Raw genomic sequence first — 7,036 nt, 5'->3', positions numbered from 1 at the left:
CAAATGCATAAGTCAGCTGAATTCATTCACATATGCACAATTCTAGGTGCTCAGGACTGACCTTTGTTATGAGCATGAAGTCTTCATAGTGCAAAGGTAATACACATGTACTGTTACAAATTCCTTAACAACACTTCTTTAAACTTACACTTTGATAAGTCTAGATTGTTCTCTGTCACATGTTTTCATATATCTTTATTTCTAAGTTGTTATTTGTTATATATATATACATATATATATGCATGTAGACAGAGACCAAGTTTCAATTATAGAAATCAGGATTTAGTGTAAATGTTCAAGATGAATTTCATTCAGCCATAATCATTCATTCATTCATTCATTTATTCATTCGTTCTGGATGAAATCAGATTTTAAATCATGAAAAATGAATCAGATAGATGTACTGTACATATATGTGCAAGTATTGTTTACATTTAGTTGGCAGCTGTTTCCCTATTTTCTTTTGTGTAAGTACATACAGCACCTAGCAGTTCAAGTTAAATTGTCAATACTAAGAAAACCCATCTGTATTTGTACATCATATTACCAAAACTAGAATTGAATAGAGATATGTTGTGTTCCTTTTGAAGACTAGTTCAGGTAATCAAGACCATAGCCGTTCCTTTAATTAAACATAATTATGGCCAGTTTTCTACCCTTGTAATAGGCATGGGAACCCTTTAGTAGGTCAGTTGACATTAACATGTATGTGTTGTCAGAATCATTTTGACAGTATTAGTTAATCAAAAAAACATTTTGACATTCAGAATAATTGAACAAGAAAAATGTTTTTCCTGAATAAAATACGGAATACTGATTTAGTTTCATGAGAATCCAGTCTTGTATACCGTTGCTAAAATCATAGCCATTAACACAGTCCATAAAATGATAATGTGTATTGTAGAAGTTCTTAGCCTCGAAACAGGCATAGAAACAAAAAAACATGGTTTCTTTTCTAGCGACACTTTAGTCGTTCAGTTCGAATGGGTCTGCCAGCAGCATTATATTACATGTACATTACATTAACAAACACAATCCTGTATAGTCATATCTACTTGCAATCAGACATTTGCATTTGTTGACACTTAGCTCTGTCTCCAGGAAAAACAGCCATTTCATTGAATGTCCTTTGCTCAAAGATTAATTTGTAAGGATGGTGAATTTTGAAACTGGTATTTTTTGAGGAAATGAGGAAAAGTTGTAGCAAGGAATCTCTCTCATTGATTCATGTACAACTATGTGATCAAATTTTTTATAATACCGGTTCATTTAAATTCTTGCTATGATGGCCTTAACATGAACATAGAATAATATTGTTTAAATTTTGTTTCCAATCTTAAATATCCTTCTGGGCTGGTTACCCATTGTTGTTTTTGTTTTGTTTTGTTTTGTTTACTTTCTATTAGATACAGTGGAAATTCCATAATAAAAACAGATTTGTGCTGTTTGTACCGTATGTGAGTGATTATGTAAATACTGGTATAGTTGGGTGTAGATTTATGCCGTATGTGCTTTGATAGATCGAGCTACAGTAGCAGAACTCTTAGTTTAAAAAGGCTTATTTTGTATATGAATTAGAAGTGACAGCAAGGATTTACACAGCATTAAATAACATAATTTGAAAATAAAACTAAATTTCTTACGTTTTGATAAGTCCTGCTAGTAAAAATCAAACTTTTGTCAACATTTTTAAGTTTTAATGCCTTTTGTCTTGTATGCATATATGGACTGTTATACATGTATTTAACAAAAACCAAAAAAAAAGATTATACATGTACAAGTCAGATAAAACCTAAATTGCATATAATATTTTCTGATAGTAGTTAAATGTTGTATTTAACAAAGTGAAGACTGTTGTTTATACCCAGAGATTTCTATCTTCCTCTGCTACATGTATGCATGTGATTAATAATGTCCTTTGACAGGAATAGTATTTATTTATTTATTTGATTGGTGTTTTACACCATACTCAAGAATATTTCACTTTTGTGAAGGAGGGCAGCATTATGGTGGGAGGAAACCAGGCAGAGCCGGGAGAAATCCATGACCATCCGCAGGTTGCTGCAGACCTTCCCAGCATGAGCTGGACTTGAACTCACAGCAACCGCATTGGTGAGAGGCTCCTGGGTCATTTTGCTATGACAGGAATAATAAACAACAATAATAGAGACCTAATCATAAATAAGAATCAATACCTTTGATGGTCTTTCGGGATTTCCCAAAGAAAACTTTTTCAAAACCCATTCTTTTCACATGAAATAATTTGTGTGCATGTTTGATTGTTTCTTGGAGAAAATTTTTATGTGATAACTTTGATGTATATTTGTATAGCAAAGGCATTTTAGTACCTCTTTCACTATTATATCCAATGTAATAGTCAAGATTAATGGACAAAAACATGCATTTTGAGAGATGACATTTTTCAATTTTCTGTGAGGTGCATGAATGGTGGGTGTCGAAGGCCGGATGGTTGACATACAATGGTTGAATCCCAGCCCTGGGCAGGGAACATTAGAGATTCTCCTACACTCGTTTTATGAGGGTTCCCCACGAGCAGAGCCTGGTTCTCTTCCACCATAACATTGGCTGCCTTTGCATAAGTGGAACATTCTGGAGTATAACAAGCAATCAGATGAATAAAGCTATAAATTGTGGGAGTCTTGGGATAATAAAGGGAGCATAATATATGCGTGCTGTAAAATATACCTCGCATGCCTGGGTTTTCAGATATGTCGATTTGTTTTTTAAAAAAATTGTTGCTGTATAAATAAAAATTTCTGTCATTTATATGGGTTTTTTTTTATTTGAAATAATAACTGGCTTGGATAAGTATGCATGTTTTGGTGTGTGCAATGTGTCCTGTGACATACATCTACATAAGTAAAGTTTATATATTTTAGTTTGCCCTAGATAATTAAGGACTATTACATGTACTTGTACATGTGTAATGTACAATTGAGAATGTAGCTACAATTATTACTAAAATTGTTATTATTGTTAGTCTAAAACACGTCCATTAATGTCAAACATTATTGTTAAGAATAAAACAAATACCTAATATTGGTAGGGTGTGAATATCATTTTCTGAAAATCAGGTTGTTTACATACCTTCATGTGCCTTGATTTGAAGAGATCCTAAAACAGATCATGCAAGAAGTTTCATTGGTGTGTAAAGATCTGTTGTCTTAATTTTAAATAAAAGGTTAATTTATGTGAGTATATTTGAGCAAGATTGTTGTGAAGGTAATTGTTTTCTTCTTTTCTCATGGGAATTTGTAAGCAAACTATCAAAACTGGAAAAAGAAAATGTAGGAGCCACAACAATGTACATGTGGCATGATGTTAGGAGATTGTTTTGTTATACTTCATACTATATCAAAAGATATATCCTTGTTTCCTGTGATCTATTTTGCAAATATGAAACACATACAGATTTACACATTTATGCAGATATTGTTGGTTGATATACATTTCCATGTAATATTCATGTGGTAGCCTAATGCCACGTCATTTTGATATCTTGTTATATGCAGGAAAAAAAATCATGTTTTGTCATTTAACATAGACTTTACACCAGTTATGTTTCACAACATTTGTTGAATTTGTTTTTCTGATTGTTTTGTATTGACTGGATTTTATAAGTATCGTAGGAAAGTGTTATCAGATGTGGGTGCATAATTTAGCCGTATATACATGAGATCAAGGACTTGAATAAAAAATATATTAATTGGATGACAGCTCAGATTAGCTTTAATGTTGTAGTTGTTGTCAACTAACAATGTATTTATTTTTAAATTGATGATTAACACGATGTTCAGTTATTTATCACTTACCCTAATTTTTCAACTGCTTGTGGAACCAATATTTTGAAACATTCTGAGAGAACTAAAGTATATAAAACCAATTGGCGCAGCTTTATGAAGCTTGCATGTTTAGTGTCATAAATTAATCATTTTAACATCATTTTGATAGTAATTGTAGGCTTAAATTCCCCTGAAAATAGCTAATGCTTAGTGGTTGAAAAGGTTCAAGATTTACAGTATATGACAGGAGGCAGGTTTGTGGGTGGAGGAAACCAGACTGTCCTGAATCAATCTATGCCATTCACCAGGTACTGGTACTTAGCAAAGCTGGGAAAAGTCATTCATCAGGAGGTGAAAAAAAAGACACCAAATTAGTAGATCACAAAGCTGAGCTGAATAATTTAGCTAACCTCAGAACTGATGAGAACAGTACCCACCTCTGTTTACCGAGATGTAAGTCAAAAGGTCGAAATGTCGCGTATTTTGGAGGTAGGATTTTGACAACTGCTGAACCATTTCAAAAAACTGTGGAAACAAACATTTGGTGGAGGAAGCTGGCGTGCCAGGAGTACACCATCAATCCTTCCCCAGGAACAGGACAAATGTTCTGACAAAAAGCTGTTGCCAAACCATCATACAAGTTGTGTTCTTAGTCAGTACATACAAGTACCAGTATATCAGGTACCCAAAATCAGCTGATACATTTGACATGTAGGAGACCATGATCAACGTAGAATCAACTTGTTGATCTTCAGTGGATTTAAATTTATGCCTCATCAGTCTCAGAATGGAAAGACTCAGTTCGCCAAAGAACTATGCCACATGAGGTCAGAGGTTTAAATCCCGATGGTTCAGTTGCACTTTCAATCAAGAGATTTCTAAAGTACCCAGCGAGTCTCTTAATGCTTGGATTTTGACACAGAAATATTCTTGATCAGTAGGGCAACACACCCCAGTCAAATGAACAAAATGTATGGCACAAAAGTATGGTACACTGTAATTTTTGAAACAATGTAACAAGTTATTTTTGCTTTTATGCCAGTTTGAAACAATGAACACTTTGTTGACTGATTTCCTACTCCATTCCCTAGCTCTAAACTCAACCAAATGTGATTTATTTTGAATAAACCAACAATACAAATACAATCATTAACTTTTATTTTACAGTACCAAATATTACATTTTGTTCACATTATTTTGTGAGATGACTGGTAAACAAAACTTGATTCACCATTTTTATTTTTAAGACACTTGACAATGATGTGTGCCATAGGTATCCATGCTGATTTTTGTTTGAAAACACAACTTATAAAATGTAGTTTAAATTCATGAAATGCTTGATCTGTACATCATTTGTAAACCACCCAGGATAAATATTCAACAGTTACATAAGCTTAAAACAAAGTAAATAACATGTTTATTGTAGCTGAACTTTCACATACAGATACATAGCTGTTCTCAATTTCCAGGCTTTTCAAAGCCTGGAAAAGTTCAATTCATTTCCAGGCTTTTCAAGGCCTGGGGAAAGCTAAATTCAATTTCCAGGCTTGAATGCCTGGGAAAGTTACCTTCAATTTTCAGGCTTTTCAAGGTTTTGGGAAAGTTAAATTCAATTTCAGCCTTTTCATGGTTTTTATTATTTCATGTTAATTAAACTACATCACTGAAAATCTGCATTTTTCTCCTACAAAGGAGCTACAATTCTGCAAAACAAATGCAAATCAAACACCATATGGTTGGTTAAATATGAAATCGTTTTTGTATCTTTTTTTATTAAATTTTTGAATAATATATCAGTATTTTGGAAGTTCCTAAAGTTTTTAATTTTTGCAAAACTCATTTCCTGGCATAATTATATCACAATTACACCTTAAAAACTCAGTGGCTTAAGTGATAAATTTTGTTTTTCATAAAAATCAATGTACATTTAGCCTGTATAACACATGAAGACAATGTGACATTGTTATCAAATGCTTCACCCAAATTGCTATCATTTAGAAAATTTGAACAAGAAAATGTTTACTGACAACATATTTATTCATTGGGATTTAGCACTGTTATATTTCATTTAAACACACAATGAAATAAACCACTTGCTTGAGCGAGTAACTGTCAAGCTTTCCCACAAGTGGCACACAGACGGTAGAGTCATGTCATAAAAGTAGACCTTGCTACGTTCACAGACTGAATTTTATTCACAACCGGTACTCAGAAATTTTTCCACTCACATGAACAGTATACCATCTACGAAAAGCCAATTAGGGTTGTAAGTAATTTAATTTCAACCTGAAGATTGACAAACAAACAAAGTAAATGAATAAAACTACTAGTGTCCATGTCTGAAATCGGGTGTATTATTACACGTACATGTATAAACTACAGGTCAGGTAGGGCATTTCCCAAATGGCAATAATACAACTTGTCAATGGCTAGTTTTGTGGCTGATTAAATGTCAAATACTGTACAAAAACCTGACAAACATCCCACACATCTAACATGCGAGTACTGTCCCAGATTAAGACAGGGTTAGGGAAACACAAACATTGGGCATGCATGCCACACAGTGCTAGATTTGCGAGATCAAGTGGAAAGTGCACTGTAAATACATGGCATGCAAACCAACAAGAAAGAAAGAAAAACAAAACATCCATAAAACAAAATCAATTATACACATAAAATAGAATATGCAAACAAAGCCATATTCAATATAAATTGCACATACATTAACACAGGCATTAATTTTAATTATAATAAAAATGCAAAAGAATAAAGCCATCAAAAAGTTTTGAACAAATATGTCATAAAAAGCAGAGGGTTTTAGCACTGTCGATGATCCTGCGTAACTCATTTTTAGTTTTATTTTTATTTTATGAAGAGAATTCAAAACATGAAGCTTAAATTCCTAGAAATGTTGTGTATTTGGTTCACAAATGAATATAATCCATTTATTCATGTGTACATTTTTACCTCATAAACATGATGCTTACATGTGCAAGCCATGGTCAAAACATGGTTTTATTTTAGAACTGAAGATGATTTCATGCTTGCATCTTTTCAGTGACAAAATGTTAAATACTAAGATATGATTTGCTCAGGTGCTTTTACAAATTAGTTCAAATGCCAGTTGGTGTCATGATTATTAGTACATAAGTTTAAATGTAACTTCACTGACACTGTCAATTGCTACTACTTGATGGGGAACACAAAAATAGTACACACAACGTAATATAAAT

The sequence above is a fragment of the Liolophura sinensis genome, chromosome 6 (genome assembly GCF_032854445.1).
Source record: "Liolophura sinensis isolate JHLJ2023 chromosome 6, CUHK_Ljap_v2, whole genome shotgun sequence".
NCBI lineage: Eukaryota > Metazoa > Mollusca > Polyplacophora > Chitonida > Chitonidae > Liolophura > Liolophura sinensis.
Note: the sequence above shows the minus strand (reverse complement) of the source record.